Source organism: Eurosta solidaginis, chromosome 3, assembly GCF_040869045.1.
Source record: "Eurosta solidaginis isolate ZX-2024a chromosome 3, ASM4086904v1, whole genome shotgun sequence".
Taxonomy (NCBI): Eukaryota; Metazoa; Arthropoda; class Insecta; order Diptera; family Tephritidae; genus Eurosta; species Eurosta solidaginis.
This window is the reverse complement of record NC_090321.1, coordinates 20,078,842-20,092,691: the sequence shown is the minus strand read 5'-3', so window position 1 is coordinate 20,092,691 and position 13,850 is coordinate 20,078,842. Positions and strand designations below refer to the sequence as shown.

General features: G+C 36.5%; 1 protein-coding gene across 2 annotated transcripts in view; it reads right to left on the bottom strand.

The window, feature by feature from the left end:
• Positions 1–7,336, bottom strand: part of a (arc) — a 232,804-nt gene extending 225,468 nt beyond the window's left edge. For both annotated transcript variants that reach the window (XM_067771209.1, XM_067771206.1), the window contains exon 1: positions 6,499–7,336. The gene's annotated coding sequence lies outside the window, so the exon portion shown is untranslated. The remainder of the gene's footprint in view (positions 1–6,498) is intronic.
• Between the last annotated feature and the right edge of the window lie 6,514 nt (positions 7,337–13,850).

Below are 13,850 nucleotides of genomic sequence, written 5' to 3'. Positions count from 1 at the left end.
TTGCTGTGCAACAAGCATCATTTGGACAACAGTTGGCGACTTGATTTCAAACACAAATTGAAAACGTAACTTAAGCCATATTTAGGCGCATAAACATATCATTAACGCCTACGTTGCTATGTAAAAATGTGTCGGCATGTAGGTAAGTATGTTTGGTACAAATGTGCAAAATCGGCTTAGCATATGTTACACTTGTTGCCAAATAGACTTTTATTGCAATATTGATTAACTTATATAAATTTATAAAACTTAAACTTTGTAACCTTCAATTGAATGGATTTCTTTTAGCAAAACTTATGTCTAAATAACAAGAGGTTATTGTACCTTTGTTATATCAATAAAATGTTTGCTATCAAAATATTGATATCTTTAACTAACTATTTTTAATTAACTTTTGCAAATCCCGCTTTATTTGCATTGTAAATAAGTTTTTTTTTTTTTTTGAAATTATCTAGTTGTACAAATATTTAGCACCTGTATGCTGTCTCAGTTATTAATATAAATATTTACATAGGTTACGTGAACATTATTATATATCAAGTCATGCTCGTTGAAATATTGGGGTCGATAACATAGATACAAATTATTTTGGACAGAGTAAGTGACATTTAGTTATGAAGGTTTTTAGAGTTTTGCAAATATTATATTTTTTAAAAATGTAATTATAGACTTTGTTTAAGTATGAAAGCACAAATTGCTACGTATACATGAATAAGCAACTTTGTAGGTAACTAAAGGGTAGATAAGAATTCATATCCCTTTCTGCACATTTTTGAAATTGATTCAACGTGCAAATATTTCGTTTTGCAATTTTATGTTGAAACCAGCGAGCGCTCTAACTACGTGTATTTGATCAAATACTTAAAAGTATAGACACCTCACCACCTTGATTCATTGTTTGTTTAGTTAGTCATAAAAATATATATTTCTAACTAACAAAAAATAAAACGGTACTTATGTCAGTATTGCAGTCAATATTTTTGTAAGGGCTACCGCACAGTGCATAATTTTGAAACGACATGGGACAGCTTACGTAATTTTATATATTGCCTGCGCACCCAAATCGAAAGAAATGACGCTTGAAAAATCCGCAAATCGGGTTTTTTTTGCACTTCAATTAACAGAGATTCGGTAAAATTGATCGCAGTTTGGCTAATTTAACAGCATTTTTTGTCAAGAGAAAAAATGTGTGTAGTAATTTCAACAGAAGAGAAACATTGTTCTGTTAAAACGACAAAAGCACAATCACCGCTCACCCCGCCTATTACTTTGTTGTGATACCCATGGTGCGACATAAATATCTGTCCTATCTTCAGCCGTCACCCTTTGTCTAATGTTGGTGGAAATCTGTTATTTTACCAGTTTCTACTAGCGTTATAATTGTATAGTTAACAGGGCTCTGGTTTACTATGATGAACATGTTTTTTATACATTTGACTGTGCGCAGTTGATTCAACAGCTATTGGCGGTGGACGAAACTTGACGGAATTTCTGTTGTATTTACCTGTAATTCGGTCCATTTTACCAGTAATTCTTTTTTTTTTAGTGTAGCAGAGTTTTGTTGCACCGAACCTAGGCTTTTGCCGATTTGAGTCGTGTTCCTTTTTAATTTTCCCAACAAATTGGCGGTGTGTCCACCAAATCACTTCCGAGGGGTGACCCCGATTACAAAAACTTTTTCCTGATTGAAAAATTAAAAAAAAAATTGTCTAAATTTTTGATTACTTCCTCTTATACACTATTATTCGCTTGCTCATCCATCTCTTCAGTCTTACTCTCATAATATCTCCATTTGTTCCCTCTTTAATTCCCATGATCTCTCCCTACATTCGCCTTTCTATTTCTTTTCCACTTCCACTGACATTTCTATTTCTTCTCTCACTCACAATTCTACGCTAGCTCCCATTCAAACTCGCACTACCAAATCTCATATACTCTTTATCTACCAATATTCACATGCCAACCTAATAAAGCCGCACTGCGTTTTTTTAGCGCACGCAAACAACCGGCCTTTTTTGCCCTAACCCAAATAAGCATGCGTTGCGACAATGTAAAGCATGTGTGCAAACGTCAAATCTAAATGCACGCAGAACAAAAATTGGAAATCGAGATAGGTTTTCACGCAGCAAATTCAATTTGGGTTGCTCTCGTACAAGTTGTATGTGCATGAGACATTTTTGACAGAAAAGGACTTGCGTGCGTTTATATTAGGTTGGCATGTAAGTATTCAAAATGAAACTTTATATGCATATGTATAGGATATTACACGAACCCTTTTCTCTTGTTCCATGCAATTCCTAATATGTTAGATATTAGTCTTATCTAATTATTTACGTATCGGCGGCCCCTGTGTTGTGGGTGTAGCGTTCTCGCCTACCACACCAAAGGTTCTGGATTCAAGACCTTGGAAAAGCAAAATCAAATACTTTGAATAAAGGTTTTATAAGCGAGGTCTCACCTCGGCAATGGTTTGGCAAACAATTGAAGTGCATTTATGCCATGAAAAGCATCTTAGCGAAAATTCATCTGTTTGCAGATGCCGTTTGGAGTTGGTATAAAACATGTTGGTATTTTATTGACAACTTATTGCAAAAATTAAAAAATAACATTAAGCTCGGACTTAACCTTGTGAAGGTACATATATCTCGCCTAGTATTTCTTTTATTTTTATTTTTAATTTTATAAATTTTTTTTTATTTATAAAATTTTTTTTTTTTTTGTAATTAAAATTTTTAAATTTTTTTTTTACATTTTTTATTTTATTTCATTTGTTTTTTTTTTTACTTTATTATATTTTGTTTTGCTTTATGTTATTTCATTAGATTTAATTCAATTTAATTATTTTATTTTATTTTATTTTATTTACTTTTTTCTTATTTTATTTTATTTTATTTTTATTCGATCTAATATAATTTGGTTTTATTTTATTTTTATCTGATTTTTATTTGAATTTATTTTTTATTTGTTTCATTTAATTTAATTTTATTTTTCTTTATTTTATTTTATTTCATTTTATTTTATTTTATAATATTTTATTTTAATTTATTTTACCTTATTTTATTTTATTTTATTATCTTATTTTATTTTATTTTATTTATTTTATTTTATTTTATTTTATTTTATTTTTTTATTTTATATTAATTACATTTCTTTTATTTTACTTTATTAATTTTGTTTTGCTTTTTTTTTTCATTTTATTTTTTAAGTCAATTTAACTAATTTTTTTATTTTTATTTTTTTTTTATTTTATTGATTTAAATTTATTTAGTTAGTTTAGTTAATTTTATTTTACCCTATTTCATTTGATTTATTTTATATATTTTATTTAAATTTTAACTTCAGTGTCCTAGCAGGAATACTTCCAAAGATATGAGTATTCAATTTCCATGTGTATGAATGACACCATGGCCTCTTTTCGGATTCCTCCGATATGAAGATTTACGTTCCATGATCAACTTGCTGCTCCAAAAGATTATCTGAATGAACGTTGCGTTTTCGATAGGGAGCTATAAAAGAAGAATAAATACTTAAGAAAATATATTCTTTGAAAACCATTATCTTTGACTGAATACATATTTATTGGCAACAGCTCGTTTCTTCTGTGCAACAAATCACCATTTGTATTTGACTTCTTATTGCCAAATTTCTTGTTCTTTGTACTTCTGTACATATGTATATACATATATTTTTCGAAAAAGAAAGATATATACGTTTGTATATATATCAGCGCCTAATTGGCCAACTAATTTTGTGCCAAACAAGCAAGATAATTTGGCCAACCACTTTTTGTATGTAAGGAAAAACGTGTAAAAGAAATAAATTTCAAAAAATTTCAAGCAAGACAAGAAATAAAACAAAAACTAACACCAAAAGTAAATCACTAAGCCAAACGCAACCTCAAAATGTAAAACGGACCGCACGCGCGCTTTTAAGTTCGACTTTATTTGCCTGTAGCTTGGCAAAAGGCGGCTAAGAAGTCAGTTGAATGAAGATAACAACGCTGAAAAATGCAGTGGCAACGATAGACAGTGAAGTTTACTGCAACTGCGACGCGACGCTTCAATGCACGTCGTGAACAAATATGCGCAGCTAATATAATGCGTAGTTTGCACATGGACTCTGATATACTTTGATAGCATTCAGAGACCTTAACGCTTAAGATTTTTTGAATGAGTAAATGTTACTAAAATCAAATCATGTTTTTATATTTTAAATCAATAGAACTGTGCAGTGGTGCAACGGGTAAAAAAAACAAGTTTCTGAAGCACTCATACATTTTTAGAGAAATTTTGAGAACGGAGTTCCTTCAAAATAAGTATGAGATAGATTTTGTATTTGAAAAAAAAAAAAAAATCATTCTACTTGCTGGAATTCAAAAAGTACAGTTTTGGGGAAGCGAAATCACAGTAAAATGTAAACTACCAGATAAGTACTAGTTCAAATACGGCGGCGAGGAGTTGGTAAGGCGCATGCATCAGCTTCTTCGCAAAATATGGGCGGACGAGTGAAATCTAAGTGTCCTTTGCCCAGTCCACAAGAAAGGGGATACTGCAAACTGCACCAACTCTCGCGAAATCAGCTTCCTTAATATCGCATATATGGTGCTGTCAAGTGTAGTGTGCGAAAGATTGAAGCTCACCGTGAATCGCCTGATTTGACCTTATCAGTGCGGCTTCAGACCTGGTAAACCTACCATTGACCAGATTTTCACAATGCGCCAAATCTTGGAAAAAACCTGCGAAAAAGAATCGACACACATCACCTATTCGTCGATTGTAAAGCCGCCTTCGACAGCACGAAGAGAAGCTGCCTACATGCCGCTTTGTCTGAATTTAGTTTCCCCGCAAAACTTACACGGGTGTGCAAAATGACGTTGACACCGTCACCTCAGTCAGAATTAAGAAGCACCTCTCCGAACTATCCGAAACTAAACGAGGTTTCAGACAGGGTGACCCCCTATCGTGCGATTTCTTTAATTTGATTCTGGAGAAAATTATACTACCTGCAGAACTTAACCGCTCTGGAAAAATATTCTATAAAAGCCTGCAATTACTGGCATATGCTGATGACATTGATATCATCGGCCTAAACATCCGCGCCGTTAGTTCTGCTTACTCCGAACTGTAAAAAGTATCGGTAAAGATGAGTTTGATGGTGAATGAGGACAAAACGAAGTACCTGCCGTCATCGAACAAAGAGTCAACCACGAAATAGTAAAAGACTTCGTTTATTTGGGAACCAGCATCAGCACTAGCAACAACATCAGCTCTGAAATCCAGCGAAGAATCACTCTTGCTAATAAGTGCTACTGTGAACTAGGTAGGCAATTGAAAAGTAAAGTCCTCTCTCGACAAACGAAAATCATACTCTAGAAGTCACTTATCGTATCCGTGCTGCTATATGGTGCAGAAGCATGGACCATGACAACATCAAATGAAGCGGCTTTAGGGGTGTTCGAGAGAAAATCCTTCGAAAGATTTATGGACCTCTACGAGTTGGCGATGGCGAGTACCGAAGAAGAATTAACGCTGCGCTGTACGAGCTCTACGCAGACATCAACCAGCGAATTAAAAGGCAGCGGCTACGCTGGCTAGGCCATGTTATGGGAATGAAAGATGAAGCTCCGGCCAAGAAAGTGTTTCTATCGGAACCCGCCTATAGAAGCAGAGGTAGAGGGCGGCCCCCACTCTGCTGGAACGACCAGGTGGAAAGCGATTTAAACTCCCTTGGTGTGCCCAATTGGCACCGGTTGGCAGACAGAAGGAGCGACTGGCGCATCTTGTTGGACGGCCATAACCGTTTAAACGGTTAAGCGCCAATTAAGTAAGTAAGATTGGGCTACAAAACTGCATTCCCACAAAATTCAGAGAACTGCAAATAAAAAGTTGGAAATTTTTGGAAAATGTTTTTGAATTTCCGAATTTTTTAGAAATCGTTTTTAAAATTGGCTGGCATATTTTCAGTTACAAAATTCAAAGAAGCTTTTACTTAAAACATCGAAAATTAAAAAAATGTACGCGACTTGAAAATAATTGCCGTTGCTATTTTTTTGTTCGCCCTATATTAAAAAAAAATGTAAGGCGTGATAACCTCCGAAGAAAGTTTAGGCCTAGCTTCTCTTGCAATTTGCGTCGTGTTCCTCTTTGTTTTTCCTACAAATTGGCGCTGTATATTAACACACCAAAAACATCTAAACATTTTTTCGGTCCCTGATCAATGTAGGCACACTAATGCATGCCGCTTTGTGCTGACAGCCATATGTACATATGCATGTATGTATGTGGGTGCTAGTTCACTTTTAATTTTTTGCCAACATTAGCCACACTTTTTATGCTACAATTACCAACTCGCATTTAATTAAGATATTTAATTTTGTATATGAACGATTTCGATGGCATTTAGGCCAAGCGCTAATGCATGTGATACGTAATAATCTTTAACAAATATACAAACAAACAGCAAATATGTACAATATATTTTTGCACTAATGAATATTACCTTTTAAATGCTAATTGTTGCAGCTTGCAGTTTGTGAACCGGCGAACTTTTTTGTTTTTTGTTTTGTTTTTGTTGGTATTATTATTATTTTTTTTTATTTAGCACACTTCAACGTTATTACAGCATTAATCACTCAAATTATTGGTCATTATATCGTGAGTAGTTTGCAAATTAAAATTTTTCTCTTTCAACCTTGAGTTAATACTTTTTCAGCATCATAAATCATCAACGCTCATAAATTGTTTGCAATTAAAAAACCAGATTGAATTTGTATCCACACTTTCTAGTTTAACATCAATTTACACATTTTATCAAATTCAATTAGTAAGCAAATCTTCAGCGTTTACATGCAAATTATATTTTCAAGTCATTGCATTTGTGAGTGTTGTTGTTGTTGTTCCTAAATAACTCAATTTGTTTATAACACTGCGCTAGTTTCGGTTCGTTTTGTTATTGTTCTGCAACACGATATTCTCCAACTCAGCATTCCTTGGTGGCTTCTCCACTTTGCCGTTGTCAGCGAAATTATTCACACAAACAATTTACCATTTCAGACTTCATAAATATGTAAATATGTATGTACATATGTATATTTAGAGGTCGTTATTCACTTTTTTTCAATTTATGTTTCTGCATTTGTTCCCCCCCAACACTTTCTCACGTTTGCCTTATCAACGCAATAACGATTTTATGCCAAAAAACGTGTCTTTAATTTTCTTTCTGCATTTGTTTATCTCTATGTATGTACATACCTATGCCATGTTTTGTCTATTTTATCAGCCGGTTACAATCGCTTTTACACGCGCGCTTAAATAAACAACACGTTCGCTCCACTCGACTCCACTTTTACGAATAAAAACTAATTACAATCAGCAGCGCAAAGTATACTCTTTGATTCGCCCCAAAAGTGGAGCTTGGCATGAGCGCGATTGCCATGAAATGAGAAAGAGCATGAGCAGGCAGCAGTGTTGCCGCTTTGAAGCCGCTTTATTACCCCTTTTTAACACGCTTTTTTTAGCTTGGCCTGTATCTATGAAACGGAATCTTTGAACTTAATTTTCACCGGTTTCTAGAAGTCTGATTAATTTGAAACTGCACACGTATCAAGAACCGATGACAATGCATTAATGTATTGTTGTGGTGACATAAGGTCAACCGCCATAAGGTCAATTGGCCTTATTACCACTTTGAAGGGCCATAAGTTTGATTGAAACTTTGCACACGTATCAAGGCTCGATGACAATGCATTAATGTGATGGTGTGGTGACATAAGGTCAACAGCCATAAGGTCAATTGAACTTATTACCACTTTGAATGGCCATAAGTTTGATTGAAACTTTGCACACGTATCAAGGCTCGATGACAATGCAATAATATGATGGTGGGGTCACATAAGGTCAACGGCCATAAGGTCAATTGGCCTTATTACCACTTTGAATGGCCATAAGTTTGATTGAAACTTTGCACACGTATCAAGGCTCGATGACAATACATTAATGTGATGGTGGGGTGACATAAGGTTAACGGACATAAGGTCAGTTGAACTTATGACCACCCCAAATGGCCATAGATTTGAAACCTTGCACATAATGCGAAAAACGCATTCCTTTATTAATGATAGAAGTGGATGCATAGCACATCTACGAAAGAGCATACTGGAGCCCTTTTTAACACGCTTTTATTAGCTTGGCCTGTATCTATCTTTGTATCTGTGTATCCATGTATGTATGTAACGGAATCTGGAGTGGAGCCGAGAGCCCCGGTAATGCTGAGCTCCGAACTCTGTTGCACATTTTTAAGCATTTTAAGATAGGTACTTTTAGCTAGTGCAGGCCACCAAACCAAAGCACCATAACGAAGAATAGGGCGCACAATGGCTGTGTAAATACAGTAGGTCACCTTAGGGGAGGATCCCCAGGAGGTGCCAATTGCCATCTTGCAGGTGAACAGCTCTGCTGCTGCCTTCTTGGATCGCTCCACTATATGGTCACTCCATAATAGCTTCCTATCCAGAATGACTCCCAAATATGTACTTGACTTGATCGCTAAACGCTAAGAACGTTACCCCAATTCTTGGCGGTGTAAGATTTGGTACTTTTTACCTCCTCGTGAAGAGAACAAGCTCAGTTTTATCCGGGTTGACTTCCAAACCTGTGGCGGTTTGTACTCCTGGAGCAGCTCCAGGATGTCAGCTGGGTCCGTTGGCGTCACTAGAACCCAGGCTCTAGCCCTTGGTCGTGAGGGGATATCACGCGCCTCCACTACCTTGAGGGCGCGCCCGGATATACCACCACTATCAGCGTGACGGAGGCCCTATAGAGGTTTACCGACCTGGCGTCGTCACAGGCAATTAGCTTGACATTGCCCTGGAACCACCCTGCATCGGTGTAAGTTGGCGGTGGACCAGGGTTGTCTTTCTTAACCTTAACGGCCACCGTAGCGAGCGCGGCCTCGATCCACTTCCCCTGTTGTTTCGGGATACTGCCACCTTCGCTGCTCTCGTCTATAATGCCAATGATCTGCCGATCCTTGGCAATTTCGGCGAAAGACGGCGTCCAGCCTCCCTGCGTCTTGGCCCTTTTCGGTGCCGTGGGGTTGGATTCATCCATGGACCGCTGGCGTTTCGAGGTTTCATCACTCTCGACTAAAACTTTTAAAATTACTTGAACTAAAAAATTAAAAATAAATAATAGTTTAAAACAAGTAAGGAAGGTTGAGTTCGGGTGTAACCGAACATTACATACTCAGTTGAGAGCTATGGTGACAACATAAGGGAAAATAACCATGTAGGAAAATGAACCGAGAGAAACCCTGGAATGTGTTTGTATGACATGTGTATCAAATGAAAGGCATTAAAGAGTATTTTATGAGGGAGTGGGCCATAGTTCTATAGGTGGACGCCATTTAGGGATATAGCCATAAAGGTGGATCAGGGTTGACTCTAGAATGCGTTTGTACGATATGGGTATCAAATGAAAGGTATTAATGAGTATTTTAAAAGGGCGTGGACCTAAGTTCTATAGATGGACGCCTTTTCGAGATATCGCCGTAAAGATGGACCAGGGGTGACTCTAGAATGCGTTTGTACGATATGGGTATCAAATGAAAGGTGTTAATAAGCATTTTAAAAGGGAGTAATCCTTAGTTCCATAGGTGGACGCCTTTTCGAGATATCGCCGTAAAGATGGACCAGGGCTGACTCTAGAATGCGTTTGCACAATATGGGCATCAAACGAAAGGTGTTAATGAGTATTTTAAAAGGGAGTGGGCCTTAGTTCTATAGGTGGACGCCGTTTCGAGATATCGCCATAAAGGTGGGCCAGGGGTGACTCTAGAATTCGTTTGTGCAATATGGGTATCAAGCGAAAGGAGTTAATGAGTATTTTAAGAGGGAGTGGGCCTTTCTGGACCAGGGGTGACTCTTGACTTTGTTTGTACGATATGGGTATCAAATGAAAGGTGTTAATGAGTATTTTTAAAAGGGAGTGGGCCTTCGTTCTATAGGTGTTCGCCTTTTCGAAATATCGCCATAAAGGTGGATCAGGGGTGACTCTAGAATGAGTTTGTACGATATGGGTATCAAGTTAAAGGTATTAAAAGGGAGTGGTGGTAGTTGTATATGTGAAGGCGTTTTCCAGATATCGACCAAAATGTGGACCAGGGTGAGCCAGAACATCATCTGTTGGATACCGCTAATTTATTTATATATGTAGTACCTGCCAAGATTTTAAGGGTTTTTTATTTCGCCCTGCAGAACTTTTTCATTTTCTTCTAGTTAATATGGTAGGTGTCACAACCATTTTATAAAGTTTTTTCTAAAGTTATATTTCGCGTCAATAAAACAATCCAATTACCTTACCATATTTCATCCCTTTTTTCGTATTTGGTATAGAATTATGGCATTTTTTTCATTTTTCGTAATTTTCTATATGGAAAAAGTGGGCGTGGTCATAGTCGGATTTCGTTCATTTTTCATACCAAGATAAAGTGAGTTCAGATAAGTACGTGAACTGAGTTTAGTAAAGATATATCGATTTTTGCTCAAGTTATCGTGTTAACGGCCACGCGGAAGGACAGACGGACGACTGTGTATAAAAACTGGGCGTCACATCAACCGATTTCGCCCATTTTCACAGAAAACAGTTAACGCCATAAAATCTATGCCCCTACCAAATTTCAAAAGGATTGGTTAATTTTTGTTCGACTTATGGCGTTAAAAGTATCCTAGACAAATTAAATGAAAAAGGGCGGAGCCACGCCCATTTTTAAATTTTCTTTTATTTTTGTATTTTGTTGCACCATATGATTACTGGAGTTGAATCTTGACATAATTTACTTATATACTGTAAAGATATTAAATTTTTTGTTAAAATTTTACTTTAAAAAAAAATTTTTTTTTTAAAAGTGGGCGTGGTCCTTCTCCGATTTTGCTAATTTTTATTAAGCGTACATATAGTAATAAGAGTAACGTTGCTGCCAAATTTCATCATGATAACTTCAACGACTGCCAAATTACAGCTTGAAAAATTTTAAATTACCTTCTTTTAAAAGTGGGCGGTGCCACGCCCATTGTCCAAAATTTTACTCATTTTCTATTTTGGGTCATAAGTTCAACTCATCTACCAAGTTTCGTCGCTTTATCGGTCTTTTGTAATGAATTATCACACTTTTTCGGTTTTTCGAAATTTTCGATATCGAAAAAGTGGGCGTGGTTATAGTCCGATATCGTTCATTTTAAATAGCGATCTGAGATGAGTGCTCAGGAACCTACATACCAAATTTCATCAAGATACCTCAAAATTTACTCAAGTTATCGTGTTAACGGACGGACGGACGGACGGACGGACATGGCTCAATAAAATTTTTTTTTCGATCCTGATTATTTTGATATATGGAAGTCTATATCTATCTCGATTCCTTTATATATGTACAACCAACCGTTATCCAATCAAACTTAATATACTCTGTGAGCTCTGCTCAACTGAGTATAAAAACTAAAAATACACGCTTTTATAGCAAACCGAACTAAAAAATAGAAAATAATTTTGAATTAAAAAGAGTTTATATAACAGTAGTAGAAGTCAAACAATCGTTTATAGTTTATAGAAACACATTTCTCTTTCAAATACAACTAGTCTCGAGGAGCTTCAGATGCTAGCTGATATGAATAAAGTCCGAAAATTCGACCAAAAAAATCCGCTGATTTCAATACCAGGCTACGAATGACGTAAAAAGGAAAACAGCTATGTTGAAACGCAAAAAAAATATGTAAACACGTATGTATACCAACAGCAAACTAAAGTAAAGCAGTTGATATCTATGACGTCGGTGGTAATTGTTGATAGTTTATCGTAGTGCTGCTTTCTTCCCAAACACAAACCAAAATGGCTGCCATCCATATTTCATTATCTTTTACTCATTGTTTCATGCTTTTTTAAAACTGACAGCCCTTTTTTAAAGCGACTTCAAATCAGCTACTGGAATATAATACCAAAAACGACATCATTATATGGGAATTTCAATATATCGAAATTTTTTCACCACAGTGCGAGTTAGCGTGAACCAAAGATACTGAAAACAGCGTCCTCTCACCATATAAATGAAAGCGTAAAATGTATATTAGTCCAAAAATTTACCCAAATGAGCATGCGAAAAAACTGCATAATGCAACACTGCACCATCTCTCACCGGCATCCAAAGCCACACTCGCACTTATAAATGCATTATATGTATATTTTCATTGGCTCGATGGAGCTTACAACATGTTGTATTATGTTTGAAGCAATAACAAGAATGAGACACCTGTTGGCTGGTGTGGTGTGGGGACTATACAAACTAGGAAAAAAAGACAAAAAGAAAATGAGCCAGAGAAAACTGTAAAATGGGCCTTAAGAAAAAAAAAAAAAAACACAGAAACTAGAACTAATGAAAAGCATAACAAATCACTCTCTTAAAGGTTTAACTAAAGAACTTTATAAATATGAATTAGTACCGACTATTAATTAACTAACTCAAAAAAAAAACAAACTTGGTTAGATAGCAAATTTACTTCCGTTTGAGTTTTCTCTACCGACTTAGGGTTCCTTAGACCTTCTTCTGGCCAATTTGGACTAATTCCAATGTTGCTGCACGACATATTTATTATCTAATGCATTTCAACAACGTTAAAATGCTTTCTCAGGAGATTCTGACCGGAATCGTATGCATTCCGTCAATATAGTTCTGTGGGTCAGGCATCGAGTTGAGTGGAATCTAATGTATTCCAACAACGCAAGTCATATTACTTCCCTATGCATTCTGATGGCTTACCACACTATACTACTCGGAGCTCTGCCGCATTCCGAGGACATGCTGATGAAATCTGTTTGCATTCCAACAGCAAGTTGTTATAGTAGTGAAGAAAGCAGCAGAAATTCTGAAGGAAACGTGCTTAAGCTGCATTCGCGTAAATATATATATTGATAGTCAGACTGCGATTAAGGTAATAATCTCACGCAGTACTTTATCAACAAGTGTTCTGGAATGCAAAGAAGCATTGGAGAAACTTCGCTCAGGCCGGACCATACATCTTCACTGGGTTCCCGGTCATCAAGGGATAGAAGGTAACGAAAAAGCCGATGAGTTGACAAAGGAGGGTTCACCACTCGGTGAGTCGACGGCAGACGTCCCAATCCGTTTGGGAGAAATAAAAAGGAGACAGGAGTTTCATATGATTCATCAAGCAGGAAAAGCGTGGACAAAAGCGCGGGCTGCAAAATTTATAAGGTCACGTGCAAAGCCTACGATATTTAACTCACAAATTGGCTCATATCTCTGAAGTGATAAGACTTAAGACTCACGATGGTAATACTGACTGAACATTTCCTTCAGGCGTCACATGCTTATAAGTTATGCCTCGTCAGTAACAGCAAGTGTAGGAAGTGTGAGCTGTACGAAGAAACGGTTGAGCACTTTCTGTGTTCATGTCCTGCACTCGCCAGGTCAAGGCTGCAGCTATTAGGAGCGGCAGAGTTGCCTGATCTCGATGCAGCAATTAAGCTGGGTCGTCCTAAAAAACTGCTAGTATTTTCCAAGAGGACGGAGTTATTCTATAACATATGTCCTCGCACCTGATTGGGGTTCTTCCGCTTGGTCTGGTAACATTATGGACACATTCAGTCTATGTGAGGTCTTTGTTGGCACCGGCCAGTTCAACCTTACCTAACCTAACATGGAATCCTATGGATTCCGAAAGTATGCTGAGAAGAATCTGATGCATTCCGCCAATGTAATATCCTTTTATAACTCTTATTTATAATGTTGTATATTATATTGTTTGGTTCTAATCAGACCTGTTAAATAATGATTACTAA